Source organism: Coenobita brevimanus, chromosome 62 (assembly GCF_032717465.1).
Source record: "Coenobita brevimanus isolate Jiangsu-jjx chromosome 62, ASM3271746v2, whole genome shotgun sequence".
NCBI lineage: Eukaryota > Metazoa > Arthropoda > Malacostraca > Decapoda > Coenobitidae > Coenobita > Coenobita brevimanus.
Window position 1 is genome coordinate 31,110,342 of NC_137015.1, and position 16,805 is coordinate 31,127,146.

Genomic DNA, 16,805 nt, shown 5'->3' on the forward strand with positions numbered 1-16,805 from the left:
ACCAACTTTAACTTTTCATTACCAAATTCTTTAAGGAAACATTTATTCTTCACTAATTATGTGTACAAATGGAAATAATCACTCTCTTTATAATCAGCAGCATGTTTATTGTTGCGTTATGTATGCCAGCAGATTAATCAAAGAGAGCAGACAGTCCACCGTCTCCATTCTCTATATCTTCATACATGTGAAAGATCTGTTTGGTAATGGATCATGCTGATTCACTACCAAACGAACTTTTTAGTACCAAATTGGCCCACATTTGGTGATGAAAAATACCAAATGGCAACCCTGACTGGGGAGGAGGGAGGGGGGAGGAAGAAAGGGGTGAAGGGGCCATGGTGTAAACAGCTGTTCGGCACTGCGCAGCAATTTCCAATTACAGGTGGGAAGAAATTCAGATTTGGGGGGAATTTATTTCTTTTTTTGGCCATTTTTGGGTTCCGAAGGTCCGGGCTCACAATGTCCAGTAAGTGGGAAGTCCGGAAAGTGGGTATCCGGATAGTACAGGGATTACTGTAAATACAAAAATTGACAGTTCTCTAGAAAAATATAAAATCTGTAAGATGGAGGAATAGAAGAAGGGAAAGACGAGAGGAAGGAGTAGTTGCAAGGAGAGTGGAAAGGTTACAAGAGGATGAGAAAAAGGCAGAGTATAAGAGAGAAGTGGAGGAACGATTGGGCAAATATGAGTTGGAGCAGATGAGGGACGTGGAAGGTGTGTGTAGAATATTTACAGAAGAAATATGTGCAGCATGTGATGTGGTGTGTGGAAGGAAGAGAAGACGGAGGGGGGTGCAAGGAACAGCGTGGTGGACTGAAGAGGTGAAACGGGCTGTGGCACAAAAGAAGAAAGCATACAATGAATGGATGAGAAATAGGGGCGTGGAAGAAGTTGAGAGGCGGAAGAGAGAGTTATATGTAGAAAGAAAGAGAGAGGTGAAAAGATTAGTAAGAGAGAGTAAGAAGAGAGTGGATGAGGAATTTGGAAGGAATTTGAGTGTAAAGTGGAGGGACTGTAAGAAAATGTTCTGGAAAGAGGTGAAAAGAGTAAGACAGGGTGGAAGTGAAGTTAGCAGGGGAGTGAAAGATAAAAATGGTAGATTACTAGTGGAGAAAGGAGAAAAAGTGAGCAGATGGAGAGAACACTTTAAGGAATTGTTGAACGTGGAGGATGGAAGTAATGCGAGTATAAGTGGCTGGGGAATGGCTGGAAGAAGGAGGGAGGTGAGAAGACAGGAAGAAATCAGTAGGATAGAAATTGTGGAAGCAATGAAGAAAGTTAAATTGAGGAAAGCCCCAGGAATTGATGGAGTGTGTGGTGAAATGCTGAAGCATGGGGGAGAGATAGTAGTAGAATGGATGTGGAAGATGTGCAGATTGGCCTGGGAGAAAGGTAGAGTCCCGGAGGATTGGAAGTCAGGTATAATTATTCCCTTGTACAAAGGAAAAGGGGAAAAAGAAGTGTGTGGTAATCATAGGGGCATTTGTCTTCTTAGTATAATAGGAAAAGTATATGGTAGGATACTTATTGACAGAGTTAGAGAAAGAACAGAAAAATTAGTTGGAGAAGAACAGGGAGGCTTTAGGAAGGGAAGAGGTTGTGTAGATCAGATATTCATTCTCAGATCTTTAGTGGAAAAGTTTCTAGAGAAGGGAAAGAAGTTGTATGCGGCTTTCATGGATTTGGAGAAAGCATATGACAGGGTGGATAGACTAGGATTGTGGAAAGTGTTAAGAATATATGGAATAGATGGGAAGTTGTTGAATGCTGTGAAGAGTATGTACGATGGTGCGAAGGCTGCAGTGCGTGTGGATGGTGAACTAAGTGAATTTTTCTCCTTGAAAGTTGGGTTGAAACAGGGATGTGTCATGTCTCCATGGTTGTTCAATCTGTACATGGATGGGGTAATAAAAGAGGTACAAGGTAGGGTAGTGGATGTTGGAGTGGCCCTGGTGAGAGAGGATAGTGTTTGGAAACTCCCTGTACTGTTGTTTGCAGATGATACTGTGTTGTTGAGTGAAGACGAAGGGGAGCTGCAAGGCTTGGTGGATGAGTTTGGGAGAGTGTGTAAGAAACGGAATCTAAAGGTGAATGTAGGGAAGAGTAAAGTGATGGTCTTTGAGAGAGGTGAAGTCAGTGAATGTACAGCGAGGTTGGATGGTGAGGAATTGGAAAATGTGAGTACGTTTAAGTACTTGGGTAGTGTGATGAGTAAGGATGGAGGTTTGGAGGGTGAAGTGCTTGAAAGGGTACAGCAGAGAAGAAAGGTTGCTGGTTCTTTGAAAGCAGTGATAAGAAACAGGGAAGTGAGCATGGAAGTGAAAAAGTTACTACATGACAGTATTGTGATACCAACTCTAACGTACGGAAGTGAAGCTTGGACGTTGTTGGAAGGACACAAGTCAAGAGTGAGAGCCGTGGAAATGAGTTATTTAAGAGGAGCCTGTGGAGTCACACGGAGAGACAGGCTGACGAATGAGGATATAAAGGAGCATTGTGGTGTTGATGTGGATGTGATAGGAAGCGTTATGAGGAACACACTGAGGTGGTTTGGCCATGTGGAGAGGATGGAGGGTCAAAGACTGACGAAGAGAGTGTATGTGAGTGAGGTGGAGGGGGAAAGAGGGAGGGGGAGGCCGAGGATGAGATGGAGGGATGGGGTGGAGAGGTATATGAGAGAGGGGGGTGTGAGTTGGGAGCAGGGGAGTGAAATGGCGGGGGACAGGGCGACTTGGAGGCGATTTGTTTGTGGCCACCCCAAACGGGATTGAGGCGTCTGGCAATAGATAGATAGATAGATAGACAATACTGAAATGACTGTAAAAGTCTCCATAATAAAGTTAGATTTCTATCCTTCTTGTAAAATTCTTCATAATGTAGCTAGATTTTATGTCACAAGGCACTAAAAATTACTAGTAAATGAAGTGTTCTTTCCCAAACATTAAGTTGGTAACTAAGTGATAGTTGTTGTTTTGATGAGCAGTCAGGGTGGTCCATATTTTCTTTTGATATTCAGTGTGACGTGTTACTGTATATAATATGATGTTTGTTGCAGATACTGTACATTATATATATATCCATCCATCCATCATCCAATCCTACATTGCCTCATGAGGAGCGTAGGAGCCCGGGGCTAGGCAGTTGGTCCCGATATTTAAGATGAGAGTGACCAGCCTCACTCAGTCCTGAGTGGCATTACATGAGCAATAAACCCCAACCATCCCTTGGATATAAACCTTCACCGGCTCAATCCGATTGGAGCGCAATAATTACCCACTAAACCACCAGGCACCAAAATTTGGTTATATGGTTACCACCCAGCATAGTAAATGGTTTCCTGGTGCACAGGAAACCATTTGGCTTGTCACTCAGTGTAGAGTCACCCACAGGCTGAAGGAAGTGGAAAGAATGAAGGATAGAAAGACAAAAGAGGGAGTGTAAAGTCACCCATAGGCAGAAGGACAAGGAAAGAATGAAGGAAAGAAAGACAGAAGAGAATGGAAGGAAAAAATGATGGAGAGGAAAGGGCAGACACCCGAGAGCAGCACTACATCAAGTGAGTGGATGGTGAGCGCCCCCACCTACCATCTATATATATATATATATATATATATATATATATATATATATACAGTAGGCTCGCCCAGTGCGCGTCATCACAGTGCGCGGATCGCATTGTGCGCGAGTGACCAAAAATCATAACGAAAAACCTTGAATGCGCGAGTTTACCCCGCAAAACACGAGGTAGAGGCAAGAAGTGGCTTAGAAACGCCATTTTCCATCAGTACGTGACCCCCTCCACACACAACGCGCCAATAGTGACCTAGAGGCTCATGGGGAAGGTGCTCAAGAGGAGTCTACAATAAGATATTGCCAATAACAGCTTCAATAATAACGTTTTCCGCAATAACAGTAAGTTAGAATAGATACCCAGTTTCTAAAATATTGTTGTTTATTTCGTGAATACCAAGTTGTTATACTGCCAATACGTCCATAACAAGATGAGGAATGAAACAAACAAGCAAGAAGAGATGAAGGAAATTGCCAAAAATGTGAGCAGTAGCGAGGAGAGGGAGGATACTCCCTACCCACCGTCGTCCTCCACTGCCCCACCTGACTCACCAGCCGCCTCCCTCTCCACCTCACAGCCCCACCTGACTCACCTGCTTCACCTGGCATACCTGCAACCCCCACCATAATGACTGTTGCTGCATTCTGGAAGAAATGTAACATTCAACAGGCCGTAAATTTCTTCGTCAAAGCCTGGAATAATACAACATTGGCAACTGTTAAACAAGCGTGGTGCGGCCGGGGTGGTGGCGGGGGCACTGTAAGTGCGTTGCCGTGCCTCAGAACCCCTGTTGTTTAAGTCCATCAGGCCTGTTGTCTACTCTTTTTAAGGTGACTGCCCATATTTTTGTTATTGCGGCTATATCTGTAGTACAGTGTCTGAAAAATTTGACCTTTTTTATGTCTCTAAGGGCCAAAAAATGTCCAGGTATTAGAGGGTACCGCCCATATGTAATTTTTCCCATAAGATTATGTATTCCCAGTACGCGAATTCCCAGTGCGCGAGGTCGTGGACCGCCCAATCTCTCGCTCACTGTGCGAGCCTACTGTATATATATATATATATGTTACAAATGTATTATATATTCATTCATTGCCAGACGCCATGTATCCCAAACGGGGTGGCCAAGGGCTTAGAGTTAATTGTTTTACAGGGAGGGGCACTAATCCTCCACCAACCCCACTTGACACGTAGGGAGAACGTTATGCCAACAGCATCTGGTGTTCCCAGGCGGTCACCCATCCAAGTACTAACCAGACCCAACGTTGCTTAACTTCGCTGATCGGACGGGAAGCGGTGTACTCAATGTGGCATGGCCGTTTTATATATATATATATGTATTGTCAGATGCCATAATCCCGTAAGGGGTGGCCATTTGACTTTGAGTTATTTGTTTTATGGGGAGGGGCACTAACCCTCTGCCAACCCACTTGTTGACACGTAGGGAGCACGTATGGTTTGGTTATATGGTTACCACCCAGTTTTGTAAATGGTTTCTTGGCTTACAGGAAACCATTTGGCTTGTCACTCAATGTAAAGCCACCTGTAAAGGAAAGAAAAGCAATAAGAAGTGACAGAGAAATAAGAAGAGAGGAGGGCAGGCACAGGATAATAATGATAAAGGCTAAGGAAGAAGTAGGCAGCAATACTCAAGTCATCATCACAAAATGGCTTTTTATTTCCACATAAGCTAAGCACATCCCTGAAAAAATAAAAACATACTTTACATATTATTACAAAAACATATTAACACTCACCAAAAGTCTGGGTGTTCTCTTCATAACCTTCGTACAATGATGACGATTGCTGTATGACGATCATGATTGCTGTATAGATGGCGATGATTGTTGTATGATGATGACAATGATTGTAGTGCAGTTCCTACAGTGCCAATGTGCCAAGGTGACGAGATGTGTGGCGGCACTGTAGGTAAGTTGTGAGTCTAGTCTGACCTTACTGACAGGACACCAGATAACACCTTACGCTTTCCCTTTGGCTTAGAAAGATTGCTTTTATCCTTTACTTGTTTCCTGGGAGCCATTTTTCACTCACACAATGAAGTACAGTAGACGATGTAAGTAACAAACCGATTGGTGTTTACAATAAGACTGGCTGAGTATCGGGAATGTCCGTGGGTGCGGGTGTGTTAACTGTAGCTACAAATGAAGTGTGAGTTGCATGCCACTTTCAAATTAAGTTACAGTGTATAGTACAGTATTAAAATAAGTTTGATCCGCGGATGCAAATTCCGCGGATAAGAAGGGTCTACTGTATATATATATATATATATATATATATATATATATATATATATATATATTTATACATATATATATTTATATATATATATACCTGTATATATATATATATATATATATATATATATATATATACATATATATATATATATATATATATATATATATATATATATATATATATATATATATATATATATATATATATATATATATATATATATATATATATACAGTATATGTATATATATCCATCATCCAATCCTACGTTGCCTCACGAGAAGCATAGGTGCCCGGGGCTAGGCAAGTTGGTCCCGACATTTAAGATGAGAGTGACCAGCCTCACTCATCCCTGAGTGGCATTACGTGAGCAGTATACCCCAACCACCCTTTGGATATAAACCTTCACCAGCTCAATCCTATTGGTGCACCTTAATTACCCACTAAACCACCAGGCACCAAAATTTGGTTATATGGTTACCACCCAGTGTAGTAAATAGTTTCCAGGTGGACAGGAAACCATGTGGCTTTCTGTCAGTGTAGAGGCACCCACAGGCAGAATGAAGGAAAGAAAGACAGAAGAGGATGGAAAGAAAGAAGGTTGGAGGAGAGGAAAGGGCAGACACCTGAGAGCAGTACTACATCAAGTGAGTGGATGGTGAGCACCCCCACCTTCCACGAAGTACCCCTGCCTACCACAGTATACGGTAAGATCTCGCATCTGACGAATAATAGGTACCAAAAAACACTCATTAGATTCGAATTCGTTAGATGCGAATACATAAACATATGGGAAAAATTATAATAGGTACAAAAAAATTGGATCGAACCCCTATTATGACCATATTTTCATTCATTATGTAAGTTATTGGCGTTAATTTAAGTCATATGATCATACATAGTGATAAAAAATATAAAATAAAGAAGAAATAATGTGGATAACTCACCTGTGAGTGATGAATGAGGTGCGTGGGTAAGACAAAAAGTAGTATCCGAGGCGGGAAGGGAGACTGCCAAGCCGCTCCTCCTCCCTTCTCTTCACCACCACCATCACCATCACCACCCTCCTCTCTCCTCTCGCTCTCCACTGCCTCTCGGGATGCTTCCCCGAGTTTTTGTTATCCTTTAGTCTGCATTCTTTTCCCTCCCAACAAATTCAGAAAAGTCATCAGAAATGTCACCAAGAAGATTCTCTATGTTCTCATCATCATCACTCATAGGCTCTCATCCTTCATTTCCATCGAGATTTCCCACAACTTCCCCAAGATCACGACATTTGTTTCAATATACGGTGATAACTGTTGGTCTTCTTTCATTTACTTTTTTTGCATAGGTTTCACTGTGCTCCTGGTTTAGTTTCTGGAGCAAAGGTAACATCTTTCCCACCCACAGAGACTCTGTGTGCTAGTACCACACCGAAACTCTTCCATTTGTGCTAGATCGGTAGTCTTGTTTTCTTTTTTGTTTTCTTCTTTGCTTTGGACTGAGGTAGGAGACTGGGGATAGGCAGTGTGAGGGGAGGGTGGATGCCAGTGACGTCACACACTCAACCAAGGTGGCGGCAGATTTGAACCACATTCCCAGGATTTTTTTCATTAGATTCGACTCCTCCTTGTTGGATATGAATATGGGTAGAGGTCCAGTAGTGTTGTTAGATGTGAATTCGTTAAATGTGAACTCGTTAGATGCAAGATCACTCTCTCTCTCTCTCTCTCTCTCTCTCTCTACACACACACATATCATATATACACAGTCACTGCTCACATATCATGCAGTCAGAGAGCATGAAACTAGTCATAACGGCCCTTTTTTTTTTTAGTCCAAGAAATGGTCAAAACGCGGTTTTGACAAATATTACGCGGGTGGAGAGATTGCCCATTTCTTAAAAGAACATAATACGCTGCTACGATAGTGAAAAGCAAATTATGGAATATTTAGTCATTACGCAAAAAAAATGGTCAAAACACGGTAAAAAACAGACGAAACGTGGGCAGATTTAGTCATAGTGTGCGTTGCATCTGCCCGCAACGTATACATGTCTGCGCAGGGTATCATCACGGTCTATTGAGCATTCCTGGGTCACTCCAGTCAACCCTCTGCCTGCTGTTCCTCCACATGTGCTGTGTGTTAACTTTGCTTTTTTTTTTTTTTTTTTGGCCACCTTACCCAGCCTGACCATGCCGCCCCACCGTGACTCAGCAAAACGGCAGAAGAGTTTGATCCAGGAGCAGAAACTTGACGTGGTCAAACGGAAGGAGAGAGGAGGACGTAATTATGCCATCGCCAAAAAGTGCTAAGTCAATGAGTCAACTATTCGTCTGACCCAGCGCTTTTTATGATGGAAAGGTACATGGTCGTGTACCGCAACTGACGTGAGAGTGAAGGAGTTCCACTTGACTCTAGAAATGTATGAAGGACTCTGTGGAGCCGGCGTGGCCAGAGGACCGTGCTGGAGACCAGTAGGAATCCTGCCCTGCCTTGGAACCCCATTCGACCTCTCCCCAGGAAGCCTACAAACTATTCAGTCCAAGATGAGGAATCCTTCATTGTTTGTATGTACTGAAGTCATTTTTAGGTAGGTATATATCCTGGGAAAAATCACAGAAAACTGTCCCAAAAGGTGAAGCTGGGGCTGGCTTGGGTACCATGAAACCCTTTAACATGTAAACATATGGCAGTATAACTTGGAATTTTCATAAAGCAGGACTTGCCAGGAATGATATTCACGCTTTAAGTGAACAGTGACTGTATATATATATATATATATATATATATATAATATATACAGTAATCACTCCAATATCCGACGTAATAGAGCCATAGGTAGGTCCGGATATTGGTTCTGTCCGGATATTGGGCCCCAGCTTATGGACTTGTACTTATGGACCCTAACTCAGAGAAACACCTATACAACTCCCTCTGGACATGCATAGCACCTATTTAAGACCCAAATCACACCAATAAGGCACATAAATGACTGAAATAAACGCAAAAGAAACATAAAATGAGGGTTTAGAAGTAGGTTCATACAATAATAAACATTCTGGTGACTGGCTCCTGGACTGGTACTTATGGACCCTAACCTATCCTAACTCAGAAAAACACCTTCCTACTGCACATGCATAGCTCCTAACACCCTATTCACACCATTAAAGGACATTAAAGAGTGAAATGAGGTAAGTATAGTATGGAAAAAAGTACAGTATGAAACATTCTTATGTCCGGATAGTGGGGATGTTTGGATATTGGGCGTCCGGATATTAGAGTGATTACTGTATATATATATATATATATATATATATATATATATACAATAATCCCTCCAAGACCCGACGTAATAGAGCCAAAGGCATGTCCGAAACTTGGGTTTGTCCAGGACTTGGGAAAATAGCCCCTGGACAGGTACATGTGGACCCTAACCCAGCCTAACTCAGAAAACCACCTACATAACTCCCTACCAGACATGCATAGCACCTATTTAAGACCGTATTCACACAAATAAGGGACAGAAAGCATGAAGTAAATGAAAAGGAACCAGAGAATGAGGATTTAGAGGTGAGTCTGGAAAATATTTAGCAGTATTCAGGGTATTTACAACATGTCCGTGGCCGTCGCGAATAATAACCCGCTTCCTCTCAGACTCTGACAGTATGAAGATGCACCTGAAGCATGTACAGTAATCCAGTGTTGCACTGCACTTAATCCTTTGCACTCTGAATTCTAATTTCTTAACACTGCACATTCTTTTCTTACTTGTGCTGCACTAGAAACTCATCAGTGTTGCACTATGCACTTAAGCCTTTACACTCTGAATTCTAATTTCTTAACACTGCTCATTCTGTTCTTAACACTGCACAACACTGTAAATTCCCTTATGCTCTAGTGGCGAGTTTTTGCTGTTTATTCACTGTCAGAGTCTGGGAGTAGGTGTTGCAGGCGGCTGAGGCGCGTCACTGGGATGTGGAGATGGACTATCCACTGCAGACGACTCCGAAGAAATCCGCAAACTCACATCCAGTGGCGACTTCACCGTGGCCAATGTGCTGGGCTATGGCTCGGAGGTGGATGGCCTGTCTTTGTGAGGCAGTGGTGTGGAGCTAGGGATGGGCACAGCGGGGATCAAGGGCCTGAAGAAACTGTCAGTGGTTGATTGATGTAAGGAACAGCGATTCTGGCGAGTGATGATGGACTGCCTAAAAACCTGCACTTCCTCCACAAGTGCCAGGGGCCCCATCTCCCGGTCGCAGTCCAGGTATTCAAGGTAGTCCAGAACGAACTTAACATGCTCCCAGAGTGCGCTTAGCTTGGGGATGGCTGGAGTAGTGGCGTGCTGAGAGAAGTCCTCGTCATCCTTACCGTCCTCATTGGAATCTTGAAGCTGGGTACTTGTACCTGCAACTGACGATGCGATCTCTATATCATATATGACCTAATACCCAGGATCGTCCTCATCGTCATCCAACCACTCATGCACTTCGTCCACATCCACCTCATCGCCAGCTGCACGAAGATGTGCATGAAAGTCATCCACGTCAAAACCTAGATAGTCGTGCACCACATCGGCTACAAGAAGCAGACGAGACCAACCACTTTCCAGAGTCTTGACAGAGACTTCCCTCCATGCACTGGCCCAGTTGTAGATGGCTGACTTGAGGTTGTAGCGGCGAAGGTTTTCCACAGTCCGCTGGCCTCACGTGTCCCATCTCTCCCTGTACTTGTCCTCGAGAACAACCATCACCTCATCCAGGAACTTCCGATGGTCCATCCTCTTTGTCGCCATGATCACTCCTTGGTCCACTGGTTGGATGAGAGCAGTAGTGTTAGGTGGCAAAAACAAACACCTAATGCGGCCATTCTCAACCACCAGCTCCTTGTTGGACGGATGTGCAGGTGCATTGTCCAAGAAAAGGAGAGCTTTTAGCTGGTCGCGTGGGATTGCCAGTGTGTTCGTCTGATAATGGATGACTCCCTTGACAAAGTGGTGGTGAAACCAGTCTTTTAAGAACTTTGCAGTGAACCAAGCCTTCACAGAATGGTACCAAACGACAGGAAGGACACCCAACACCCCAAAAAGACACTGAGGCTGCTTTGCACGGTCAACAGTAACGGGCTTGAACCGGTGCATGCTGTTGGGATTGGCGCAACACAAAGCAGGTATCTGCTGCTTGTAGAGCTTGCAGCCATGTACACGCTTCTCCGTCTCCTCTGCTAGAGTGTTCATTGGTAGCGAGAGCAATGGAATATACCAGTTTCGTTAGCGTTGTAGACTTGACCGAGACTGAGGCCCTTCCTGTCAATCAAGCCCTTCACCTTCTGCCGAGACTCTTCTACTCCCTCCTCGTTGGGAGTCCAAAGCTTCGCCATGGGCCTTACGGTTGATAAGTCCATGTTATAACTTGAAAGTGAAGAGCCAACCCTCGGATGCCTTGAAGTCTGGGGTGTCGTGTAACCTTGCAAACTTCTCGTCAGCAGCCATCAACTCCGTACCATGCACTAGAACACCAGCAGCACGTTGTTGATGGTACCAAATCAGCGTAGAGCGGTTGATTTCTGCAAACCTAGGAGGGCACATACTCTTCTTCTGCACGTTGCTTCTGGTCTTTGATGTGAAGTCAGCCGTGTACTGGGTGAGTTTGCCCCGGGATTTCTTGATATCGGACAAGGTAGAGCGGGCCAGGTTGAATTCTCGGACGATGCGGGATGTTGACCGTCCCATGTCCACCTTGTCCAGTATTTCCCTCTTCTTCTTCAGAGTGAGAACCATTTGTTTCCTCTTCTCGGTTGGTGGGGCCATCGTCTCACATACGAGTAAGAGGCAGCAGAGAAACAAGAGGGCCTGCAGCAGGCAGGGCACCAGCACAAAAGTGAGCACATGGGTGGCCATGGTGACGAGCGTGCACTCTCGACGATGGGTAGGCAGGAAATGGGGAGGAGGAAGTGTTGCCCTGCTGGATGTTGGCGGAACTATGCGGCAAAATACAGCTTTTCGGTGCTGCAGGCCAAGTTCAAAATATGGTTGGAAAAAAAAAAAAAAAAATCCCCAGATTTAATTTTACATCTTTACGTTTTGGGACCATTTTTGGGTTCCGAAGGCCCGGGCCTAAAATATCTGGGAATTGGGGTGTCTGGGACTTGGGTGTCCTGGTCTTACAAGAATTACTGTAAGTGAGGGCGCTCACCATCCACTCACTCCATGTAGTGCTGCTGTCGGGTGTCTGCCCTTTTCTCTCCTCCACCCTCCTTTCCTTTCATCCACTTCTGTCTTTCTTCCCTTCTTTCTTTCCTTGTCCTTCTGCCTACAGGTGACTTAACACTCTCCCTTCTGTCTTTCTTTCCTTCATTCTTTCCTCTTCCTTCTGCCTGTGGGTGACTCTACACTGAGTGACAGGCAAAATGGTTTCCTGTACACCAGGAAACCATTTACTACACTGGGTGGTGACCATATAACCAAGTTTTGGCGCCTGGTGGTTCAGTGGGTACTTGAGGTGCTCCAATCGGACTGAGCCAGTGCAGGTTTATATCGAAGGGGTGGTTGGGGTTTATTGCTCACATAATGCCACTCTGGGATGAGTGAGGCTGGTCACTCTCATCTTAAATGTCAGGACCAACTTGCCTGTCCCCGAGCTCCTACGCCCCTCATGGGACAACGTAGGATTGGATGATGGATGGATGGATATAGTACATGGTATACAGTAAACACTTGATGCTCGCGGACTTGAAGCTCGGGATTTGATTACTTGCAGATTTTTCACTGGTGATAAATAATATTGAATAATCAAATAAAATGAAAAAATACGGAGTTTGAATGGTGCCCAATAACTCATCATACTTAACTATATTTCCAATCATTAATCTTCCTACAGAAAGGTGAATTGAGGAGAATGTATTGTACATTGATGAGAATTGATGAGAAAATATTGACATTATTGTACTGTATGGTATTTTTAAAACCTTTTCTATTACAATTTATTGTATTTTGCATTATGATCATGCATAATTATTTATCATTATCAGTAACCCGTATCATCCCAGGCATTCTTCAATTTTATTCCCACCCAATCCCGGACCAAAAGCGGAACAAATGTTTATTGCATAAAACAGTCCAAAAGGACATATAAATCAAGGAAAAGCAAAAAAAAAAGTGCTCCTTATAGGAAAAATAAGAGCAAGATGGCCGTCCGTCGTGTTTTTAGCCCAGTTTCCCACACCGCGAGCAACGTTTTCCCTCTCAGCTATACCTCATACCAATTAATCTGACCAGGCATGTATGGCAACACTGTTCCTTCCGAGATTCTGATTGACTGGAGGTGTTTGTTCGATTTCGTTGTTGCTAAATCTGATGCTCTCTTTATTATCAGATGTGATACTGAGTTTGTCGACAATACAATCGTCAAAAGCAATAAGAAATCCGTTATATACTTATCAACAATGAAATTTTCGTAAGAAGATAGAGATATAGAGTCAACAAAGTATTATAACTGTCCAAGTCAAGGTCAGCATTCGAACAATTCCTTTAAATCTCCGACACTCCGTATTATAACAGAAAATTAAGAAAACCTGCTTAATCTAAGCGTTGGTATAACACGCATTTAAATTTTAAGATCAGTCCGCACCCTTAAATCGTGCCACAACTCGGAATAATTAAAAATTCTAATGAAAAGACTAGTTCTGCGGGGAGGGAGGTTTGAAAAAATCGCGAAAAATCAAAGTAGGCTAATGGAAAACTGTTTCATTCTATATTGTCTGTTATCACAGTAAGGACTGATCTTAAAATTGAAATGTTATACCAGCACTTAGATTAGGCAGGTTTCCTTAATTTTCTGTTATATTACGGAGTGTTAGAGATTTAAAGGAATTGTTCGAATGCTGACCTTGACTTTGACTGTTATAATACTTTGTTGACTCATATCTCTATTTTCCAACGAAAACTTCATTGTTGTTAAGTATCTAACAGATTTCTTATTGCTTTTGACGATTGTATTATCGACAAACTCAGTATCACATCTGATAATACAGACAGTATCGGTTTAAGCAACAACGAAATCGAACAAACACCTCCAACCAATCAGAATCTCGGCAGGAACAGTGTTGCCATACATGCCTGGCCAGATTAATTGGTATGAGGTATAGGAGGGGGGAGGAGGACCGGGAGGGGAGACTGGGGGATTCCTCGTTCTCAGTATCCTCCTCCACTGGCTCATATTCCTCCCCAGAAGAGTCATCCAGGTCTTCCTCTTTTGAAGAATTACTAAATGAAGAGACAGATGGGGTCCGTGTGCCTATCCAACAGCCTCCTCCAACCCAGCGAGGTGGAAACATGGCGTGATTTTCGCGACATCTTGACTCTATGAAGGGCAGTGGCACATTGATGTTACCCACCCACGCAGAAACAAACTCGGTGCTACAAGTGCTATGGCACAGTGTTGCAAATACGGTAAGCTATTCCTTAGCAAAAAATTAGCTAGACTGAAGCAGTTTGAGACACACTACAGCGCTCGAATTTAGCTGTTGGCACCATCATGTCGGTGGGATTAAGCGAGATATTTTGTACTGTCGGCACCATGCTGATGGCAGGATGTTACAGGTTAAGCCATCAGAAGCCGTTTTCTTTATCATGTACGCATATTTTCAGTGTGGGAGGGGTGACTGATTTGATGCTCATGGATTTTCCATTCTCACGGGGGTCTTTGTTCCCTAACCCCTGGCAGCATCAAGGGTTTACTGTATATATATTTATATATATACAGGTATACCCTGGTTTAACAATTGGTTAAGTAAAAACCCACTGTTAGGCGAGGTATCTTATCTCGGGATAGATTTAACATGTAAAATATAGGGATGTGTTGTCGAGCCTTTGGTTCCCCCCCAGCCAAGTCCTAAACCCACCCAAATGAGTCCAGAAACAAGTTTAAAGCCAATCTCAGTGGCCTAACAGCTGTAAAAGAAGCAAACCTAAGCCTGACAGCTGTAAATAGCTCAATAAAACCAACAAATAAAATCTGGAAATCGTCAAATATAAGTCTGGAAAAAATCAAGCTTAGTAAACTGTACCCTAAAATGACAGTGTTCACCCCACCTATGGCTAAAACACATTAATCTAAGTCTAAAAACAGTTTATAAATCAACCTAAACACTCAATTTTAGTCTAAAATATCATCAAAATCGGTAAAAAAAAAAAAAAAAAAAAAAAAAATCAAATCCCATTGTTAAACCAGGGATTGGCCATCATCAGACAGGGGATGGTGGTATTTCTACCCCTATTGTTAAGCCGGGGTATCATATATTGAGGTATACTTGTTTATATATATATATACATATATATATATATATTATATATATATATATATATATATATATATATATATATATATATGTACTGTATATATATATATATATATATATATATATATATATACAGTATATATATATATATATATATATATATATATATATATATATATATATATGAGCCTCTGTGGTAAAGTGTGCATTTTCGTACACTGAAGAACAAGGGTTCGCGCCTTGCCAGGGTAATAAGCTTTGGGAGCGTTCTTCTGGCTACGTACTGCTTGGCGGACACAAGGGGTGCTGTGATTGAACCAGTGTTGCATACTGTAAAGTATGCTTGCACCGGTTGGTTTGTGCGGGCCGATTACATTTGGTTCACAGACTACATACACATCCAAAGCCACTCCAACACTACAGTTACACTTACAAGCACTTCTCACCCTACATACAATCTTTACCAGACAGAGTAAGCCACTTGGTAGAGATACATTGGCTGTATCGTCCCCACTTCGGTCGGGATAGGCCGGTCCTGCAGTGGACACTCAAACGGCTGATGGGATGAGATGAGATGAGAGATGAGATATATATATATATATATATATATATATATATTCAGGTCAGTCCTCGTAAATCGCGGCAATTTGGGTCTGGACCACTGCCGTGATTTATGAATAATAACTCTTAAGTGAAAAATTAATTTGGGTCTGGACTTTGGCCAACTCGCCTCCATAGCACCCTACCTACACCTATCTAGGCACCATCAAACACAATCATATGAATTTAGGAATATCCAGTTCATGTATTAAGGGATCTCACCTTAATCCTATGACGAAATTGCTTAAGTGAATGGAGTGGGGTGGTGTTGGGAAGAACTTAGAACCTCTCAGCACTTGTTCTTCCCAAACTCTTTCACCAGCTTTGAAAACTTCTTTCCCCTCTCAACACGACAAATGAGCTCCAAACGTTGACTGTACGACAACTGCGGCAGCTTCTTGACGCCATACTGCTTAGAGCGCTTCACTGGGGGGTCGGAAGGGGCCATGGCAGGTAGGAGGCGGGGGGAAGTTGCACAAAAAGGCAGGTAACTCTCGTACTCCACGGCAACGGTCTGTAGTGTGCGGATTGGCGGGACAAGAACAACAACATGGCGTCAGTAGTATGCACATATGCCACCAGGGACGCGCGGTGATTGGTTGTTGGGTCGCTATTTTCAGTTTGAATGCCGCGGTTTACGGTTCTCTTCGGAAAAGGCCCACTTGGGTGCCTAGATCTGTGATTTTCCTGACTTAACAGTGATTTAAGGTTGCCGGCATTCTGACGGCCACCTAGCCATGATTTACGAATCCGTGATTTATGAACACGCGATTTACGAGGATTGAGCTGTACATATATATGTGTGTGTGTGTGTGTGTGTGTGTGTACAGTCTATCTATCGGTCTATTGCCAGACACCTTAATCCTGTAAGGGGTGGCCACAAACAAATTGCCTCCATGTTGCCCTGTCCCCTGCCATTTCATTGCCCTGTTCCCAGCTCACACCCCCCTCTCTCTTATACCTCTCCACTCCATCCCTTCATCTCATCCTTGGCCTCCCCCTTCCTCTCCCTTCCTCCACCTCAATCACATACACTCTCCTCATCAGTCTTTCACTACCATCCTCTCCACATGGCCAATCCACCTCAATG

General features: G+C 43.2%; 1 protein-coding gene and 1 non-coding gene across 2 annotated transcripts in view; one reads left to right on the top strand and one right to left on the bottom strand.

Annotated features, from left to right (window-relative positions):
- LOC145404056 (uncharacterized) overlaps positions 1-16,805 on the top strand; it is a 259,743-nt gene that overhangs the window by 74,057 nt on the left and 168,881 nt on the right. The window lies entirely within an intron of this gene.
- On the bottom strand, positions 4,781-4,899 carry LOC145404236 (5S ribosomal RNA). The gene has a single exon (XR_013898166.1). It is a non-coding gene; the product is annotated as a 5S ribosomal RNA (ribosomal RNA).